Below are 20,953 nucleotides of genomic sequence, written 5' to 3'. Positions count from 1 at the left end.
ATGATGCCCTTCCCCGACTCTGCACCAGGCACAAACCAAGTGTCAGGCAACCTACCAGGCCCAGGTAGTGAGACCATTCTTATCCCCATTGTACAGATGGGGCAGCTAGCTCAGAGAGGCTGAGCACCTTGCCAGCCTCCACACCTAGCAAGCGGAGGATGAGGCGCGTGGATTCTTTTGTACCAGAGGTTACTGGGGGAGGCCACAGCCTCTGACGTAACAGCATGGAGTCAGAGAGGATTTGGCTGATTAGACCTAGTGAATGGAGGGGGAGAGAGAAAGGAGAATAATCTGTGATGAATTTGGCACCATGCTTGCCCCCTAACCAGTCCCCAAGCCCATGGCCAGGACATGTTGTGCATCTATTCTCTTCTTCAACATTCACTGAGGCCGTGTAGTGCAGTCCCAGGAGCCAGGCTACAGAGTTCCCTAGAGAGCACGGCCCTTGCCAAGGGATTAGGTGCTGATACTTTAACTTGGAAGTGGAATTCCAGGGTGGCAAAAGTGAGGGAAAAGAGAGAGGAGGTCGGGAAGAATGGGAAGCAATGCAAGGTGATGTATAACCACGCTGCTGTACAACAGACCACAGGTGGAAAATGTGCCTCAAGTGGTCCAAGGGACAGAGGATGAAGGAATTTATCCTCATCTCACCTCCTACTGTTACCGAACTCAGGTCTGGCTGCTCGCTGCTGAGAAAGCAACACCTGAGAAGCAGTTGTTGGTAGAAAGGAAAGTTGCTTTTAATCAGAATGCCCGCAATCTGGGGAGATGGGGGACTCGGTGTCCCCCCAAAACCACCTCCAAAGATTCTGCTCGGCCATAAACGTTTTTGAGGGGAAACAGGGAAGTAATCTCAGTTAATCATTGAGATAGGCGGTCAGAGTCGTCGCCATCTCGCACCATGTGCAGCTTTGTCGACTTCTTGTGATTTTTCTTTAGACGCTATCTTGTTCACACAGTTTGCTCGTGGGATTACTGCAGGGGAAGTTGGGGAAGAGATCTGGTCATCTGTTAATTACTTCTCCTTCATTTCTACTTCTTTGATCTACAGAAAGAACCAGAAAGTTAAGCAAGGTTTTGTGTGATCAAAGCCTAGAGTCTGTCATACAGAGTGAAGTAAGTCAGAAAGAGAAAAACAAATACCGTATGCTAACGCATATATATGGAATCTAAGGGGAAAAAAAAAAAGGTAATGAAGAACCTAGGGGTAAGACGGGAATAAAGACACAGACCTACTAGAGAATGGACTTGAGGATATGGGGAGGGGGAAGGGTAAGCTGGGATGAAGTGAGAGAGTGGCATGGACATATACACATTACCAAACGTAAAATAGGTAGCTAGTGGGAAGCAGCCGCATAGCACAGGGAGATCAGCTCGGTGGTTTGTGACCACCTAGAGGGGTGGGATAGGGAGGGTGGGAGGGAGGGAGACGCAAGAGGGAAGAGATATGGGTACATATGTATATGCATAACTGATTCACTTTGTTATAGAGCAGAAACTAACACACCTTTGTAAAGCAATTATACTCCAATAAAGATGTTAAAAAAAAAAAATCTGAAAGGTGTGCTAGGTTACTGGCAAGACAAAAGGGCCTCCTGCAGAGAGCTCTTTCCTGCCAAAAGCTGCTTACACTATGGCTCAAAGTTCATCCCTCCCTCCCCGGCATACGGCTCCCACTCTCCAGCCCCTGGGGAGCCGGCCCCCTTAACCTGGGATGTGGTCGGGAGGGGTCAGCTTCACTTGTGAGACAGCCACGGCTGAGGCAGAGCAAGCAGCTAGGAGTCTGGTGGACAGAGGAGCTGTAGAGGCACAGAAGACCCACATCCCAGTAAAATGGGGCTAACAGTACCTCCCCCTAGGGTTGCTGAGAGGACTTGAGATAACGCTGTAAAGCACTTACTAGTTAGTGTCTGGCCCCCAGGAGGTGAGCTGGACTGATGGCTGATTTTGCCTGGGGCGGAGGGGGGGGTCCTTGAGGGGAGCTTCACTGAAGGGTGCAGTCCGGGCTGAGCTGTATTAGCCAGGACTCCTTCCGTGGCAAGCTGGCTCAAATGAAGCAAAGGATGTGCTGGACCACAGAACTGTGGGACCCAGAGGTGCCTCTGGCTTCAGCACATTTGGACCCAGGGGTGACTCTGAACCCCAAGGGAAATGACCCACGTTGACCCACAACATGAGCATCAGAGAAACGCTCTCCTCGACCTCCAGGGACTTGACCAGAGAGAAGACTGAATGAATCTCTACAACAAAGGCAGGTCAGTGGTTGCTTGGGGTCAGGAGAATTGACCATAAAGGGGAATGAGGGAACTTGAAATGTTCTATAGCTTGACTGTGGTGGTAGTTACAAGGGTGTACACATTTGAAAAAATTTATGAATTAGACACTTAAAGTGGGTGGATACCTCAAAGTGGATTTCTTAAGTGAGACCAAAGAAAAACAGAGCTTTAATAGGACTCTTTCAATGACAGAAATCCAACTCAGGATAGTTTTAGAAAAAAAGAAATGCATTCATTGGCCCATATAATCAGGTTAATCCAGAGGTATGGTTAGCTTCAGGCATGGCTGGATCCAGGGGCTTGCTGAGGTCTGGGGACAGCATACTTTCTCTACCACTTGGCTCCATCCTCAAGTGGAGAGCAGGAGTTCCATCAATGTGGCAACTCCCATGAAAAGTGAATGCCTCTTTTCCCAGAGTTGCTGCAAAAGTCCCAAGAGGGAGTCTCAGTGTCCAGCTTGGGACACATGCCTGCCTCTAAAGCCAGTGGATGGCGAGTGGGCCCATGTGAATCCCAGGAGGTGGGGAGAAGTCATCCCCCGAAGGAAAGAAAAGAAGGGCTGTGGACCTTGGGTCGGGAAAACCGACAGATGGTCATCACATCTCTCTGTACCCGGGGGGTGGTGTTATCACCCATTCCTACCTCCAGACATCTCTGCAGAGGCCAGGCCATCAGGGACAGGCCCCAAACTCATTCAAGACCCAAGGCTGCTTTCCTGCGATGTCACAGGCTCTGTGTTGGTTAGATACAATAGTCAAAACAGAAAGCGAGCACTAATCTCTTCCCCACCAGCCAAGGCAAACAGAAAGCCCTTCCGGCCTGTGCTGGGCTGTCTATCTGCACCCCAAGGAGGCCGGCGGAGGAGGGAGGAGCTCTGGCCCAGAGGGAACTCCTTGGAGCTGATGGCATCCGGACTTGTAAGATGAACCCCAAGGAGGGGGGAAGGATGACTCCCTGGGCCTCGGGGGGGCCAGACCAGAGAGGCACACAGGGCAAAGGGGGCAAGCAGGACAGCTTCTCAGGCCAGAACCACCAATCCTAACGGGGTCTGGCCAGGGCAGGAGGGCCAGAGAGAGGACTGAAGAAAAGGTCATCTTTGTAGAGATCACGGACAGAAGACACAATCCAACGCCTGGAGACCTACCCTCACTTCCTGAGCAGTGCACTGCAACCAGCACGAAACGAGCCTGTTCTCCACGCCAGACACCTCCCTGGGTGCTCTGATGAAGTGTCCTCCTGGAAGGGGAGAGACAGGGAGCCACAACATCCTACCTGTTCAGAACATGCCTAGAAAGTGGACATACTCCTACAGGGCACTATTATGTCCATTAAACAAACAAGGCAAGAGGCTTGGAGGGGAGGGGGCTTTACCCAAGGCCCCGGCTAAGTGGCTGCCCCCAACCTGGCTCCTGGGCAAACGCCCACCAACTCCAGGAGCTCAAAGCTCTGCCCTTGGGCTTCCCTGGTGGCACAGTGGTTGAGAGTCCGCCTGTTGATGCAGGGGACACGGGTTCGTGTCCCGGTCCGGGAGGATCCCACATGCCGCAGAGCGGATGGGTCCGTGAGCCATGGCCGCTGAGCCTGTGCGTCCGGAGCCTGTGCTCCGCAACCGGAGAGGCCACAACAGTGAGAGGCCCGCGTACAGCAAAAAAAAAAAACAAAAACAAAAACAAAAAAACTCTGCCCTCATCCTGATTGCTCTAGGCTTTCAGTTGAGCTGAGGTTATCTCTGACCCAGGTAAGCAAGGTAGCTTAGGGCCAGCTCCCCAGAGAATATGGGCAAGAGAAGCCTGAGCCAAGGGCCCTCACACCCCATCTCCCACCAAGCTGCTGGCTGGGTCTGTCTGCCCAACCGGCCTGTCTTCTGCGAAGCAGAAGGTTAAATGGATGGCATTGCCAAGAGCGTGTACTCTGCCGCAAAGAGCTGGTGGGGAGCAAGGCGAGAGCCCAGGCCCAGCAAGGGAAGGTGGTGTGGACAAAGCTCAGGCCCTCCCTGCCAAAGGAAGCCCATGGGCCAGGCCCAGAGCTGCTGGGCCCTGGGAGAGGGACATTCTCAGCTTCCACCTCCTGTCTCTGCTGTCATGTCCAGGCCCTCCAGCCCTGCGGACCGGCCCAGGAACAGTGACACTCCCTAGAGCCAACAGTGTGCCTGCCCATGCCCTGGGAGTCCAGCTCTGCAGGAATGAGGGAGGCACCCCCAGCAGGGGTCCTGACCCCGAGGGCCGCCAGCTCCGAGCAGGGCCCCCGACGAGCAAAGCCCCATGTGGGTTGTGCTGCTTCCTGGATGCCTCTGTCCAGGCAAGGAGCAGGGACCGCTAGGCCTGTGCCACCCACCAGCTGTGTGACCTGAGCCACACCCCTTGCGTGTTCTGCAAAAGGGGCTAAACCCTGCCCTGCCCAGAGCTGGGATCCTTGGCACGGCAGGCTGATGGGGGCGGGCCGTGGGTCCAGGCTGGCCATGTACATACTCAGCATCAGGGAGACAAAGGGGCGATCACCCAGCCTCCCTGTGAGACAGGGGCACCCACCCAACTCAGGACACTGTGATGACCATATCTTGTTGTAACTAAATATGCTAATTATAAATGGCAATTTTAGAAAGAGCACTAACCTTGGGAGTCAGAAGCTGCAGATCTACACCCCAGCTCTGCTGCATCCTAGACGTGTGTCCTTCAGGAAGTCTCCTGATCTCGTTAGCCTCGGTCCTCCGTCTGTAAAATGAGCATCAAAAGGTGACTGAGCAGCAGAGAACATAATGGAAGTGAAAGTCTGCCAGCTGCAAATGGAAGTGAAAGCCTGCCAGCTGCAAATGGTGCCATCTCCTCCATCAGGCTCTGAAGGCAGAGCTGGAGGCAATCTCTTCCATCACTAACTTGTGGGTATGGACCTGGACAGTTCTCTGGCTGCTTAACAGAATCACCTGAGGAACAGAAGAAAAACAAAGGTACCAAGGCCTGGGTCCCTCCCCACACCCAGCAATTCAGATCCAATTGCTCCTGGAGGGGGGCGGGGGGGCACTGAAATTTTTTCTAATACGTTTATTTATTTATTTATGGCTGTGTTGGGTCTTCGGTGCCACACGTGGGCTTTTAGTTGTGGCGAGCGGGGGCTACTCTTTGTTGTGGTGCGCGGGCTTCTCATTGCGGTGGCTTCTCTTGCTGTGGAGCACGGGCTCAGTTGCTCTGCGGCATGTGGGATCTTCCCAGACCAGGGCTCGAACCCATGTCCCCTGCATCGGCAGGCGGATTTTTAACCACTGCGCCACCAGGCAGGGAAGCCCTAAAATTTTTTTAAACGATAAGTGATTCTTCCGTGTGCCCAGAGTCAGGAAGCAAAGCAGCAGCCCACTTAGAACGCAATCAGGGCACAGCCCACATTTCTGTGTTGCTGCTGTTTGGCCGAGCGGCTTGTGGGATCTTGTTTCCCAGAGCAGGGACTGAACCCGTGCCCCCTGCAGAGGAAGCATGGAGTCCTAACCACTGCACCGGCCAGGGAAGTCCCAGAGCCCACATTTCTAGCATCCTCCCCAGCAACTTCACCAGTCTCGGTTTAGAGACCCAGTGCTGACCCCAATACCTCCCAACGAGCTTGCAGGCTGGAGGTAAGTTTTGGCGCACCCTGGCCCACTTGGCAAAAAGAAAATCAGAGACTTTCTGCCTCCCAAGGGCCCAGGGCCATCGCTCAGATGGGTTAAGAGCTTCACCACTTTTGGAAGCCCCAATCCTGCTAACTGGGTGAGGGTATACATACAAAGAGGAAAAAAAGTGCTGGAAGGATCTATTTCATTAGCAGACATGATCTCTAGGTATGGGTTATCTATAAACCTTCTTCATCCTTCTGGATTTTTGAAATGCTCTCCAGTAATCAGTTTTATTTCTTATGCATTATGTTTTTTGTTTTTTGTTTTTTGCAGATGTTTTGCGGTAAAGAATGAGGAACACACTCAGGAACAAGGAGGTTTGTGGGGATGGAAGAGCAGGGCAGACGGGCCTCAGGGAGGGGCAGCTGATTTGAGGTTAGCAAATGCTTAGCTGTGAGAGGGGGTATCCACTGTGGGATGTGAGCAGCTCATTTCACGAGCCCCGCCCACATTTTACCAAGAAGGAATAAACATCACTCCCCCTGTCCCGTATTGACCTTTACCTTGGAGCCATCCCTTCCCCTGGGCAGAAGAATGCTGAGCAAACTCAGCGCCTTAAACACTGTCTCTGGGAGCTGGGATGGCGGCACAGTGAGGACCGCAGGAGCCCAAGGAGCAGGGGGCTCAGCTGGCCGAGGAGGAGGATCGTGGCCGTCAGGGTCCCGCCAACGGCCACCTTCTCGCGTGACAAGAGCTTCTGCGTTGGCACCTGGGGGGAAACCTTAGACATACCTCGAGGACGAACTTCCTCTGCTGACTGGGAGGCTGACAGGGCCCAGGATGGACCACGGGAGCAGGTACAGTCAGGCTTACTGCCTGTCCACCTCCCTGTCCGCCCATCCACAGGCTGGCCACCTGCCCAGCCTCTGCCAGAGAGGACGATGCTATGGGATCCGGTGACATGCGGGATGGTGTTAAGGGGGGCGTGTCACCAATTGCTATTTCTGCTTGACAGTCCCCCGGGACCCCCACCTCCACCCATAAAAGCCTTGGCTCAGCACAAGTATCTGTGGATGGGGCACCTGCTGAGCACGGTGGAAACCCAGGAGGTGAGAGAGGAGTAGAGACCATCTGGGAGAGAGAAAGCAGGCTCTAGGGTCACAGCTGGGGGGAAGACCTCCGTCCACTGCAGGCGGCTATGCAAAACGGCCAGCTCACTGGGTCTCAGCGCGTGGACCGAGGCTCCTTCCGTTTTAAAACCCAGTGTCCCTAAACAGTGCCAGCTTCTCAGGACAGGTGGGGCATCCCGGCCAGCCCAGCCAGCACTGTTGCCCTGGACACAAGTGCCCCCGACGCTACCCTTCCTTGGGCTGGACATGTGCAGCTGGGCTCCCCACACACAAACCGGGGAGACCCTGCATTCTCCTGGGCTCTGATCTGCCCAGGAATGCCTCGAGGCCCGGGCCTCCCCAAAGAAGGAATTATAAAAGTACATGCAAATCGATGCACCGACCAACAAAACGTTTTAACAATCAGTAAGTTCCCCTTCACTCTCATTTCAGGACGATGGGGGAGGACACGCCAGTCGGACCCCAGGTAGCCCTTCCCATCCCAGAGCAGCCGGGTGGCCTGGGGCCACTGCCTGACGCACACTGCAAGAACAAGAAGGATTTTTAGGGGCATTATGACTGAGTCAGAAAACACAGCTGCCCCTGAAAGTCCCTCATTTTTCTTGCTGTCCTTGAGCACTCTCCGGGTGAGTAAGGAGTCGACCGGCTGGCCCAGCTGAGCCGAGGAGGAGATGGTGGCCCACGGGAAGCTCTGTGGCAGGGCGGGTAGCTGCGGGGTCTCCACGGTGGCATGATTCTCCCCAATGCTCGGCCTGGACTGTGGACGGCTTCACTGCCCCCCCGCCCCGTACCCCCAGGCACGCCCAGGAGTGACCAGCCTCTGTTCCAACTCAGAACCCGGTGCCTCTGCCCGCAGGGAGCCGGGGGCTACAATCCTGGTGGAATCCCAAGTGGCAAGGGGCCCCAAGAACTAGGCAAAGCAGGAAGACCCGGAGGAAGGGCCAACTGGCCCTCGTCTTCACATGCGGGGCGTGGACCCGTCTTGCAGGTACTGAGCTCGAGAGGCCGAGTGACGGTCACAGGCCCGTCGTGACGCAGGAATAGTAGAGACTCCCCACCCCCTGCCCGCAAACAGCCTGTCGTGGGCAAAGAGCAGTGCGGGCTTCTGGTTTGTCCCGATGGCGTTCAGGTTCAAATCAGCGAGCTGCCCGCTCTGCTGGAAGAGACTGGGGGTAGGGGTGAGGGGATGGCCAGAAAGCGGCCAACGAGAAAAAACAGGAGGGGCCAGTGGCTGATTTTTTTTCTTAGAGGAGGAAGAAAGGGGCTCTGGAATCAGAGCTTGGTTTCAGGTCCTCCTTTATGAGGGATCCCTCGTGCCCCCAGACTCAGGTAAGCCTCCAGGGTGGCAGAGGTTCAGCTCCGAGCATCAGCCCCCCCCCGACCCCAACCAGGAAGGCCCCAGCAGGCCCCTCCCACAGACCCTGGGCCTTGGACTCCTCAGAATGCCACCCATCAGCCGGTAACCCGTCCCCTGAAGCGAGGCCATCCCACCCAGGGCCCCAGCTCAGCTGGAATCTGCCCAGCTGGCTCCTGGGAGCCCCCCCAACCCAGGCTGCCATTGCGCCCACTCCTCAGGGAGGGGCCTGGTCACCAGTCCTGCTGTGTGTGCAGGCCATGTGGCCTCTCAGAACAAGGGGGACCCCCCGCTGCGGTGAAAAGCGCATCCCACACAAGACAGACCTGGTGCCACTACCTGCTTACTTGCTGTGTGACGGTGTCTAAGTTACTTTGCCTCTCTGTGCCTCCGCTTGCACATCAGTAAATAGGAATAAGCAGCCCCCTTTGCAGGGCGACGTGGGGACTGAAGGAAGCATACAGAGCGCTTGGGCGGCTCCCGACAAAAATGTCTTCCCCTCTCCAAGCAGTTTCCCCTTTGCCCTCAGACCCCAAGAGCTGGGCCAGGCTCCCTGGGAGTCTCCAAGGACTCAGACCATGGAGAATTCTTCCTTCTCAGAGGGCAACTGGGACAGGTGTGAGGGCACAGGCCTTGCTGCTCCCTGGGCACTAATGCTGCACCCTCTCCCCACACCCCGGGGTCCTGCCTTGTTCAGACAAAGAGCACGTGTGCCCAGAAGCCCAACTGCCCGACTACAGCCTCAGCCCCCTCAAAGCTATGTTACAGCAGCTGTCACCTTGCTGCAACCTTCTGCCCTAACCAAGATCACGGCCATATACTCCACCAGCAAAACCCAAACTGTCCCCACACACTACGAGCCGAGCTGTCTGAACCATTCAGCAACATGACTGCCTCCTAAGAAGCCCCAGCCCTGGTCTGCACAGCCTCTGCATGAGCGGGTCTCACTGCCTGGGGTGCCCCAATGCAGTGGAACAGAGGAGGAGGAGGGTGAGATCCAGTTCACCACCGACTAGCCAAGAACCTTGGGCAAGCTCCTTAACCCCTCTGTGCTCCAAGATCATGGTAACTACCTATTTCGTGGGGTTGCTGGGAGAAGTAAATGAGTCCATTCCTGGGTAAAGAAGATGTGGCACATATATACAATGGAATATTACCCAGCCATAAAAAGGAACGAAACTGGGTCATTTGTAGAGATGTGGATGGACCTAGAGTCTGTCATACAGAATAAAGTCAGTCAAACAGAAAAACAAATATCGTATATTAATGCATATATGTGGACTCTAGAAAAATGGTACAGATAACTTATTTGCAAAGCAGAAACAGACACACAGATGTAGAGAACAAATGTATGGATACCCAGGAGGGGGGTGAACTGGGAGACTGGGATTGACATATATACACTACTGCGTATAAAACAGACAACTAATGAGAACCTACTGTAGAGCACAGGGAACTCTACTCAGTGCTCTGTGGTGACCTAAATGGGAAGGAAATCCAAAGAAGAGGGGATACATGGAAAAACAAATGAGTCCATTCCCATAAAGGCTTAGAGCACACGCACTTATTAACAACGCTGACCCCAGGACCCCTAGGTCAACCGAGGGGCCCTGGAGTCTGTGCTGCTAACAGGCTCCCTGTGTGGTTCACAAGGACACCCCAGTATGAGAAGCACTGCCTGGCCCCAGAGCTCAATAATGAGATGAGGTTGGGAAGGCTGCCCCGGGCCGTGCCAGGTGTGCGATGGGACCCACCTGAGCCTGGCTCCGACAGCAGAGCTAACCACCAAACACACCAGCCCCTAGAGCCATTCCTCGGGGCCTCCCTAAGCTCTCGCCCTGTGCGGAACACACACGGATGACACCGGGGCTGCCCCCTTTCTGCTGGGGGCTGAGAAGCCATCGAGGCTTCCAAGGGAGCTGCAGAGTAAGGAGGCTCCACTCCAAACTCAGAGTCCCTAAAATAGCCAGCAACCCACAAAACCATGATGGAAGAAAAAGAAAGGCCAGCGACCAGAGACATCAGCCCTTGTTCGGAGTTTGCTTACGAAAGAAAACCATACAGCGGTTCCACCCGGACTAGGGAAGGAGGTGGCTGAGCAGGGGGCAGCAGTCCCAGAATGTCCTGGGGGCGCCCCTGCTACAGAGAAGCAGCTAGACCCAGCCAGGGCCTGCAGTGGGGGGCCTGGGGGCCTGCCGAAGCCGGGCTTAGGGACGCTGCTGCTCCCAGCGCTCAGCTCAGGGGCGTGAGCTCTGCAAGGTGCTGCCCTCCTTCCAGCCACCCCACCCCAGGCCAGCCCACCGTGGGGTGGAGCCCCAGGGCCCGGCAGGATTTGAGCCTCCACCGCAGTGGAAGCCTTCTTGGACTCGCTGGCCTCATCCACCCTTGCTGGCCGCTCCAGGGCTGGGAAGGACACAGCCAGGAGAGCTGAAACTCAGCCATCAGAGCCCCTGGGTTTACGTTCACCCACGTCCCTCTGCCAGAAATTCTTTGGCCGAAAACACCTCCTAAACGCTCACGCTCACCCCACTCAGCTCCCGCCACGCCCCACCAACTCCAGCCCTGCCTGGCCCGATGCTGACAGCCAGCCTGCCCCGAGGTTGGCTCAGCCCCCAAAAAACCCATCAGTGGGTGAAGGCCCGAGTGATCTGCCTTCCGCAAGGCTAGACCGGAGCCCAAACGCATTCGTCCACACAAACACCCACTCCCACGAACCAGGCCGGTCCAGGGAGGGCAGCGCCTCCCTCTCGGCCATGTGTCCAGAACATGGGAGGAGCCGGAGCCGATGCCAGGGGTGGGCGCTGCCTTTATCTCTTTAGTAAAGAGACTCCACTGGGACAGGGAAACGAGCAGACCAGGCCTGCAGACAGCAGGGCTAACAGAATGGGGAAGGGTCTACATTTAGGATGCGTTTATCTTCCTCATAGGAGTCAGCCAACTGTGGGCCCACAGGCCAGACCCACCCACCCACCATCCTTACAGTTTTATCAGAACACAGGTACTCACCCATTTATGTATTATCTATGGCTGCTTTCACACTACAACAGCAGAGCAGAAGAGTTGCAACATGGGGCCCATGGCCCTCAAAGCCTAAAATATTTACTCTTTGGCCTTCACGGACAAAGCTGGCTGACCCTTGCTTCTGATCAGTATTCACTGAGCACCTAGGAGGCACCAGGCACCCAGCTGGGTACTGAGGATACCACAGTGAGCAAAACTCGGTGAGCCTTCATGGAGCTCAAGGCCTGGGGAGAGAAGGGCTTGCTGCAAGCCATGGGGCCTGTGATGGCCGCAACCTCTCATACCCCAAACCTTCAGGCCCTACATGGTTCAGAACTTTTCAGGTAACGTGGTGCACAGGCCACATACTATGCCATAGGGCAGCCCCCGGAGTCACACACAGTAATGTCTCTGCAGTGAAAGCCATGAAGATTCACACTCCCCCAAGAGAAACAGACTCTAATTGTCTCAAGTCAGTACGGGTCAGGATTCCCCAGGAAATTCATTATAAACACAGCTTGTGGTTTTCAGAATTTTCTGGAGTTCAGAATTTTGGATAAAGGACTGGGGGCTTGGGACTTCCCTGGTGGTCCAGCGGGTAAGACTCCACGCTCAGAATGCAGGGGGCTCGGGTTCGATCCCTGCTCAGGGAACTAGATCCCGCATGCCTGCCGCAACTAAGACCCAGTGCAGCCATCAATAAAATGATCATGGGCTTGCACCGGCAACTGTTACAAAGTGCAAACACTGGGTCCTGACTTCATGTCTTGGTCGGAGGTCCCTACTCCTGCAGGCTTACCGGCCACGAGGCACAGAAACCACACACAAGGCACACAGAAAATATGAACTGAATGAACTCAGATCACCAGAACTTTTTCTCCAAAGAACAGCTACTAACATAACTGCTGAAAAATGTAGGGGGAAAAAAAGTAGTATTTAAACCCAAACTTATCTGCCTGCTCCACTGTCAGGAGCAGAGAGGCCGACATAAACGAGTAACTTTTCCAACTCCATCTACTTGGGACAAGGAAAATAAAACTGTTTTCTTGTCACTGTTGCTGCCTCATGGGCAGGCACATTAGGTGTTTTGCGGGGAGCAGGTGAGTGAGTGGTAGCCAAAACAGAAAACCAGTGATTTTTTCCCCTGGTGTACCTCCCTGTGGCCAAAGTTTCATTGGAAATCTAAAATAACTGATCCCATCACAAATTCCTAACCAGAATCTGGTTTCAGGTGTTCTATTTATATTCCTTTTGGGGGTGGGGGGGAACCAAAAAATTTTATATATTACAAATATATAACAATAGCACTTTTTCCAAAAAGTCTAAAGTATAAGATTGAAAAATAACTACAGACCTCACACCTTGAGAGTAGTGACACTGAAAGAATATTTTAATATGCCATATCTATAAATAGACAAACCAGTTCTTCTGAATTAAAGGATATCTGAAAAGGTATTTATTTCAGCAATACCTTTCACGAGATGTCCTGAAATTACATGGATTTTCCCCCTTTATAATGCAACACAGTTTTAATGAAAGGTCCTACCTTATTTCGTAATAGAGCACACCTACGAATGGACTCTCAGAAATTTCCTCATCGCCTGAGATTTCTAAACCGCGAATTGGGAAAGAAGTTCTGGACACCACTGGTGATCTCTACCAACACCCCGGCCCTGGGCAGATTTCTAGGAGGGATTTTTTACTCCGTGAGTGATTGGGAGACGTTCGGACACAAGGTCTGGGGTTAAAAGGTAAGAGGGGATGGTTGCATGGGGAGGGGGCCTGCAGGTGAGAGAGCCATCCATATGCAAATGCCTGGAAGACGGTGCCTCCAGGGGCCATGGGCGGGGCCAAGCAAAGCCTTCCAACAAACAAAGCCGCAGGGACCTCCAGGACTATATTTAGTCAGGGCTGACTGCCCCAACAGGGGGGGCTTGGGCGAGGCAGAGGACAGCCACCTGCACACACCAGCGCCTGCAGCCCTGCCATCGAGGTGGAGACGTGCTGGGACACCACGACTCCCGGTGCAGAGGCCACAGGCATCCTCTCTGGCATTTCCTTCAGCCCTCTGCCGGGCACGTGCCACCCATCTGACTGCCAGATATGGTCAGCGACAAGGGAGGGACCTTGCTGGGCACGCAGGGCTGCAGCCACACTGGCCAGGCGAGTTAGTTTCACTTTCTGTTTTTGTTTTTTTTTTTTCCCCTGGGTCGCTGCTCACCCTGATGGGAGAAAATGTCCTTGAAATGCCAAGCGAGAAATATCCTCAAAAATGTTCCTTGTTGTCTCCCCCCCCACACACACTCTGAGGACACTGTTTCCCTCTGAAGACCGGGTAACAGCCTTTGGTGAAAACCCCAACTATGTAACTTCAGTCCCCGGGGCTGCTGAGCCCTAATATGATTACACATCTAAATGCAATAAATGGGGCAAAGTGGTATTATTTTTCTGGGAAAAACCAACATCATAAAAGGGTCTTTATTGAATCAAGGGCCCGTGAACTGTTCTCTTGCCTAATTATGGCTCCCAAGCGAACTGGGCTGGGTTTCCAGGGAGGACTCCTCATAGCTCCCCGGCCCAAAGGGCAATGGGATATTTGTCACGACTTGTCTAATTACAACAAAATCCACCGAAAGGACAAAAGGGAGGATGCCAAGGTAGGCTGGCCAAAGCCCCCTCTCTCCCCACCTCGGGCTCTGGAAACAGGGGGAGCTGGTTCTGGGGGACTACTTCTATTTTAAGGAGTACCCCTCCCTGCTCCATCTTCACCCCTTGTGTTCAAAGTCAGGATCCTGGACCCTGCCCATTTCCACTGTCAAGGCTTAAGTGGTTTTGCAGCATCTCAGCACTGCCCCCTCTATCCCCAGCTCTACAGAAAAGGCCCATTGTCGAAATGTGATATTTTGCCAGATGTTTTAACATTCAGCGACTTGGCCAAGGTTCGCATGCACCCAGACCTGGGCGACAATGAACGCCTGCTATCACCAGACACGGGAGGAGAGGCAGGGCAGGCGGAGAGGGAGACGCAGCCCAGGGCGGTGCGAGAACCCCCCACACTAACCAGCTGGGAGCAAGTGGTCTGGTTGACTTTTCCCAGATATACAGTGGTCTGGCCAGGCACGTTGGAGACCAACATTTGCTTATATGCAAGTCCTGGTTCCAAGTATCTGTTTAATCGCCCTCTTGGTTCCAAGAGCAAAGACACATTTTTTTAAAAACTTTTTTTCCCCCCATGTTCTTAAGCTCACCGCAGCAAGCTCCACAGGAAAAGGATTCAAGAGAACGTTATCCTGACTCTCCCACTAATAAGTGATGAAATACACCCACCCCTGGAAGAGTCGGTGACTTCACCCCACAGCCACCCCTCTTAGGTTGTACTGGGCATACCTCCCTGGAGAAACAGGAACCCCCTCCAGCCCCATCCATATTGCCTTTCTTCCAATGTTTTCTCCCCAGATGTTAAGGCAGCAAGCAGGCTCGCCAGGCTCAGGGTGTGCACTTTCTTGACCTCACTGGGCTTTCTTCGCTGGTCCCATAGGCCCTGGGGTGAGCTACGGGGTCGCTTAAGAACAGCTACCATGTACTCCCCCACCGTCCCCCCAAGCCACCCAGCGTTTCACACCGGCCTCCTCATGTGACCCCTGTATCACACTACACAGTGGGCATGTCTCATCACAGATGTGGAAACAGTCTCAAGAAGGCATGTCACAGGTCCAAGGTCACCCAGCTAGTCCACGGGAGAGACTGCAAAGCCAACGCCCTTTCCCCCCCCACCATGCCTTCAGCCTCCTGGAAAGCCAGGTGCCATAAGCATATAAATAGCAATGCAAGTGACTTGTTTTCAAAAGGGTGCGGGAGGAGGTCTACCTTACAGTGGACTCAGAGACAGAGAATTGAAAAACCAGAATTGAAGCCTCAGTCACCAAGAAGCAGCCAGCGTTCTGCCTTGAACCCCACACACCCCAGGGCAGAAATCCAGTGAGAGGAAGCGCATTTCATGAGAATGAACCACCAAGTCCTCACAGACTGATCCAAATTTCCCAGCTGCACATCTCTTGAGTCCTTCCCCCAGCCCTCCCGCCCCTCCCAACCCCAGGCCTGGGTCCCAGCCCGGTGCCCTCCTCTGCGCCTCGGGGCTCCGAAACTTAGAAGGATGTTAAGACTACAAGGGGTGTGCACGCTATTTGGTCCAGCTGCCCACTTGACAGAGAAGGGGGCTCTCAGGCCCAGAGTGGCAGAGCTGAGATTAAAATCAGGCGATGGTCTGTCCACACAGCACCTCCTTCCCCAGTCCTCCTGGGCAGCAAACACAAGGGGTCTGGCCACAGGGCAATTTCAAAATTCCCCAGAGCGTGCCAGAGGGAGGAGGGAGGGAGCTGCACAGTGGGTGAGAAGTCACCTGCTCTGCGTCCCAGTAAACCCTGCCCACTGCCCCAGGCTCTAAAGCACTGAAGAGATTATGGGCCCACCTCAACCTCTAGTTCAAAATGCAAAATAAAAACATCACTAAACCATAAAAAAGTATAAGGAAGTCCAACGAAATCCTGATTTTTATCTCCCATGGTGATTACTCTGCAGATATTACGGTTTGTAATATCAAAGTATTTCCTTCCCCTCCCCCAGCCCTTCGATTCTGTACCCTGCTTGACTGGTCCCACTAGAGTGCATTTGGCTTGCCAGCTGGGTCAATGAGTGAGCGGGCCAAGCGCAGCTGTGGCAATTCGCCTTTCATGGGGACCTTCCATGAAACGTGGAATCTTGGGAGCTTTCAGGCTGGACGCATGGCAGAGCAGATGTGCGAGGTAGCCACTTCTGCGCACCCTGGGTTCCTTGAAGCAATGGGGCTAATCCAGACCCACCCACCTCCTGTTCCACAGCTCACTGGCTCCTACCCTACCCGGGAAGCCCTACTGCACCCAGAAGGCCGGGCTTCCTGATCCTTCGGCCCCAGAGGCAGCTGTGAGATCCTGGGGGAGCCTTTCCCCTCAGAGTCGCAGCCTCAGGTATAACAAGGGGACTCACAATACCCTTCATCTGCGCTCAGAGCTGGGGTACAAATCGGAGTGGGCAGCGACAGGCCATGCCCATCTTACCCACGGTTGTAACCCCAGCCTGGCCCGGTCCCTGCCACATGGATGGTGGACAGTAGACTCGGACAGGGGAAGGGGTTCCCAGGCATCATCCCGCTTTAGGATTACAAAGCTTCTGTTCCCAGTGGGTTAAATAACTTGCCCGAGGCCCACCAGTGCTTATTGAAAATAAGAGGGCAGAGGAGATGAGGACAAGCAGTCGAAGTTCTACTGGTGTGTGCCCGGCACTGTGCCTGTATTTTTCATTTAAGCTTCACCAAAGCGTTACAAGGGAGGTCTCAGAACCCTTGTCCACAAGGGAAGAAATGGGCACAGAGAAGTTACCCGTCAAAGGCCACCCAGCTGGCAAGTGGCAGATAAGACTCTAACTTGAACACATCTGGACCCCAAATCCGCCTTCATGGCGCTCACACTGGGCTGCTTCGAGAAAAACCCTTCTTGGACCCCAGATGGATCCCCTGTTTCTCAGACAACTCTTCCTCAGACTTGTCCCAGATTAGGAGCACCGTTCTTTTGTGTAAAAGGACTGAGACAGGCCAAATATTTACCATCCCGCGCAGAGCCCCAAACTGGCCTGACAGCAGAATCAACTCCATGCAGGAGTGAAGGCCAAGCTGTCGCTACACAAAGTGGGGGACAGAATCCTGACCGTTGCTGAGGGTTCAGACAGCTCGGCTTTGGGCAGAGGAAGTGAAGGAGACCTGGGGAGGCAGCTCAGAGGCCGTTCCCCCCAACTGCCACCAGAGAAACCCTGGAGGGATTTTCTAAGTGGCAGAATTTCCTGAGTTGCTAGGACTTCGGGGTGGAGGGGAGAGGGTCGGCTTCTCCCAGTGCTCCTTTGTCAATGCAATCGCGCTGAACAAAAATTGATCTCTAATCTTTCACAGGTTGGGATATTATTTTTGTTAAAAAAAAAAAAAAAAGAAAAAACGAAATGGTCAAGGTTAATTATTCACCAGGTTGCAATTTACTTAAGAGTTAAGGGAATGCACGTTTCCTCCCAGTAGGTAGGACCATGAGTCCAGCTGGATTTCACGAGTCTTCCGTGCTTTTCCCTGGGGGTCTGGCTAAAATCCTACCCTCCCACCAGCTTCCCACCTTGCATTTAGCTGCTTTCTGAAGATGGCTCCAGGGCAAACAAGTCTGCCGTTCAAGCCACTTCCCCCGCGAAGCTTCTAGGTACCCAGCTTAGAGGGATGGATTGGGGTTGGGGAGGGGGCATATGCTTCAGGAACTATGAGAATTCCAAAGGGGCGGCGAAATCAAAAAGCTCGCAACTAAAACACAATTCCTAAATACCACAGCCTAACTCACAGCACAATCAGCTGCTGGAGGCCAGGCCAGCCCACAGCAGAGCCGACTCGATTACATCCTGCAAAGTAAAAAACCTAACCGTTCACTCCCACCCCCAGCCAAAGAAATGAAGCCCCGAGGCATTTCCTAAAAATCCCTAAAACCCTGGGCAGCCCCTGAGAACAGGGCACAGGCTGAGAGAAAACTGCCGGCTACCTGGGCCAGGCCAGGGGAGGCCTGGGGCACTGCCCGGCTCCTTTTCCCTTATTCCCAGCGATTTCTGCCCCTCGTCCCCGTGCCTGTCCCCTCCAGGGTGGTTGCAAAGCTTTTCCACATCTCACTGCTCCAGACTAGTCCTGCGGATGTTTTATGACCACGCAATATTCGGGAGATTTCCACTTCATTTAATTTAAGGTACTGATCCCCAGGGCCGGGAGAGACATGGGTTCAAAGGGAGAACTCTGTCTTCCCAACCTGACTCAGTACTCTGAACAGAGCGTTTTCCTTAATTAGGGCAAAGCCTCCAGCTGAAACTCCCACCAGTCCACTCCGAGACGATTATGCCTCAAAACTGATCAAGATGCCTGTATATTTAGATACTTGGCCAAATAAACTCTTCTCTCCCACAATTCTGACGTCTGCACAGTCCACTGGTTAGAGCCAGCAGGACAAAGCTCACACGGAAAAAATGCCGGCCAACTGCAGTTTGGGGCTATGCCCACTCCTGGGCTCACGGGCCCAACCCTGCCTCGGTGATCCCATAGCCCATGGGGCTCCCCTACGCTCACACCCCCTCATGGCCACCAAAACAGGGACAGAGATGTGGTAGGTACCCTGTGAGGTCTCCACTACACGGACCCTCAGAAGTTGGAGAAGCCTCTAGAAGAAGTTTCCACAACTTCGAGAGAGGTGGGCCAACCTGGCTGGGCTGGTTTCTCCCTCTCCCTCCTCCCTGCTTCTAGAAACCTCTCCTGTTTTCCAAAGCCAGGGAGAAGGGGGCCCAAAGTGCCCTATTTTGTCAACTGGTCCTTCGCACGGTTCAGGTCACCTCACTGCCAAGACAGCCAAAACACAATACAAACAAAAATAAAAAGTTCCAACACCAGGCAGACCGGAGGTTTCAGGGGTTAGTGTGGAGTTTTTCTTTTGCGGGAGGAAGGTAGAAGCAGAGTTACTGAATAAATGGTTTAAGAAAGGAATCTCAGCATAAAACATTAAGGGGACTCACGGTGGGTCAGCATTATGCTGCAAATGTCAGGGAACAAAAAGCTAGCCATTAGGAACACACCCACAAAGATGCATCTTTAAAGAAATGGTGGTGGGGCGCAGGGAGAGGGGCAAAACCGCCACATCCCAGCCCATATTCCCAGGGACAACTCTAGACCTCGGGCGGTCCTCACCACCCCCAAGCTCAAGGCTAAGGCTGCGGCTCCGGAACGCGCAGGGCAGGGCCTTGTAGACGAATAGGCTCCGCCGGTTACGAAGAGGGGCTCCGTCTCTCCCTTCCCTCCAGGTCGGCCCCGGCGGGGATCCGGCTCCACCCGGAGAACAAGAACCGCAAGCAGTGACCAACTCGAATTTCCAAGTGCGTTCCCACTGCTCCTGCCAAGCCCAGGGATCCCTCGAACCTCCGCACAGAGTCCGCGGCGAGCGTGCCTTGCCACCCCATCTCCAGTGTGGACCCCGAGAGGTGCGGCCCGGCCGGGGTCCCTGCCCCGCCTGGGCGCCGAGCTCTCGCCCGCCCGGGAGAAAACGGTGAGGGGCGAGGAGGAGCCGTCGGTGCCGGGGGCCGAGAACTGGGACTTTGTAGGCCAGTTGAACCGACACCCTCATCTCGCCCGCAAAGACCCAGCTCTCAGCTCCCGCGCGTCTCGGATTCGGGCTGCGCCCCTGACGGGCTTCCTGGGACTGGATCCGGCTGCCCGCTTTCCAGGCGCTCTGCTCATCCGAGATTCTGGTTTTTCCCCAAGCGGCGTGCCCCAAAGGCGGCATCCTGCTCGCCCGACCTCGACCCGAGGGCTCCGACACCAGCCCCCGAAGGGTTACACGACACCTAAAGCGCGGCGGCGTCCGGGCCGCCGGGGTGCAGGCCGAGACACTGAGCTGGGGTAGGGGAGGCACAGGAACCTAGCCTTCCCCCATCCTCCACCCCAGGTCGAGCGCAAGAGTAACACGCCGAGAAACTTCGCCGCGATCCCACGCCGCGCCTGCGAGGCCCAGCTCCGCGCCGCCTGGGTTACCTGCGCTCAGATCCGCCGGGCGCAGGGCCGGCCGGGCCGCTCGCACCGCAGGCCTCGCCCTCCCGCGCCGCCGAGCCCGCGCCCCGGCCGGGGGTCGTGGGGAGCAGCCGCCAGCCGGACCCGGCGCCCCGACGTCCCGGGCGCCCCGTGTGCGCCGGGCCGGGGGCCGGGGCCTCGCTCAACCCACCAGGGACCTGGGGGCCGCTGCCGCCACCTCCCCGAGGAGCGCGGGCCGGGCGCCGCGGGGAGAGGAGTGGGGCGGCGAGACCCCTCGAAAGTTAGGGGAGTTCCTCCCGCTCGCGGCGCAGCCCGAGCTGGCTCCACGTGCTGGTGACACATCAGGAAGGCTGCGCGCCCCACGGCTCCCGGCGGGCGGACGCGGCCAGCGCCCGCCCGCACCGCCTCCCAGAGCCGGGCGGACGCGCCCCGCCCCGGCCCGCCCTCCGCCCGCCCCTCGGCGCCCCCGCCCCCGCCCCGGGCCGCGGAGCCCTCTCCAGCCTGCGGTACCCGCGGAAGGACACCCGGGCGGGGTGGGGCCGCACGGGCACCCCTTTCCCTGGCCGTCCGAGCTGTCCCGGGGATCGAATCCGGCCGCGGGCTGCCAGACCCGACAGTCTCAAGTGCCTTCCTCCCAGTCACGCAGCCCTTCCCACCCCCGAGCTCCAGTAATTTTCCCTTTTCCTCCTCTGACCGGTCGGAGCCGCAGCCAGCGCTTCCTCCCGCGAAGGCCGGCGCCGAGAGCCCCCTGCCGGCCGCTCTGCTCCCGGGCCGCGTCGCCGGCCCGGCGAAGCGCGTCTGCGGCCGGCCTCAACCTCCCCACCTGGAACCTGAGGCCAGCCAGGCCCTTCTCGTTGGCAAACCAACGAGAAAATAAATGTAAGGCGCCAAGCGGAGGGCCGTGCAGCGCGCTTTTTGAAATGTTAATTTTGTGTTTTCCTCTCTCCCTTCCAGTTGTCTGCTTACCCACTTCTCTCTTCCTGGCTGAGTTTT

The 20,953-nt window shown here is 55.3% G+C and overlaps 1 long non-coding RNA gene across 4 annotated transcripts; it reads right to left on the bottom strand.

The window, feature by feature from the left end:
- Window positions 1-715: 715 nt before the first annotated feature.
- LOC131746512 (uncharacterized) lies at window positions 716-20,683 on the bottom strand. Of its 4 annotated transcripts, XR_010838162.1 has the most exons (7): window positions 19,964-20,046; window positions 4,888-4,987; window positions 3,421-3,512; window positions 2,919-3,008; window positions 1,901-2,042; window positions 1,710-1,799; window positions 716-1,045 (listed from the first exon to the last, which is right to left on the bottom strand). It is a non-coding gene; the product is annotated as an uncharacterized lncRNA (long non-coding RNA). The 4 variants fall into 4 exon arrangements; XR_010838160.1 differs by lacking the exons at window positions 1,710-1,799; window positions 1,901-2,042; window positions 2,919-3,008; window positions 19,964-20,046 and adding an exon at window positions 20,655-20,683; XR_010838161.1 differs by lacking the exons at window positions 1,710-1,799; window positions 1,901-2,042; window positions 2,919-3,008; window positions 19,964-20,046 and adding an exon at window positions 20,471-20,497.
- Between the last annotated feature and the right edge of the window lie 270 nt (window positions 20,684-20,953).

This window comes from Kogia breviceps, chromosome 19 (assembly GCF_026419965.1).
Source record: "Kogia breviceps isolate mKogBre1 chromosome 19, mKogBre1 haplotype 1, whole genome shotgun sequence".
NCBI classification, from domain to species: Eukaryota; Metazoa; Chordata; class Mammalia; order Artiodactyla; family Physeteridae; genus Kogia; species Kogia breviceps.
The sequence above is the reverse complement of the archived record's forward strand: the minus strand, read 5'-3'. Positions and strand labels throughout refer to the sequence as shown.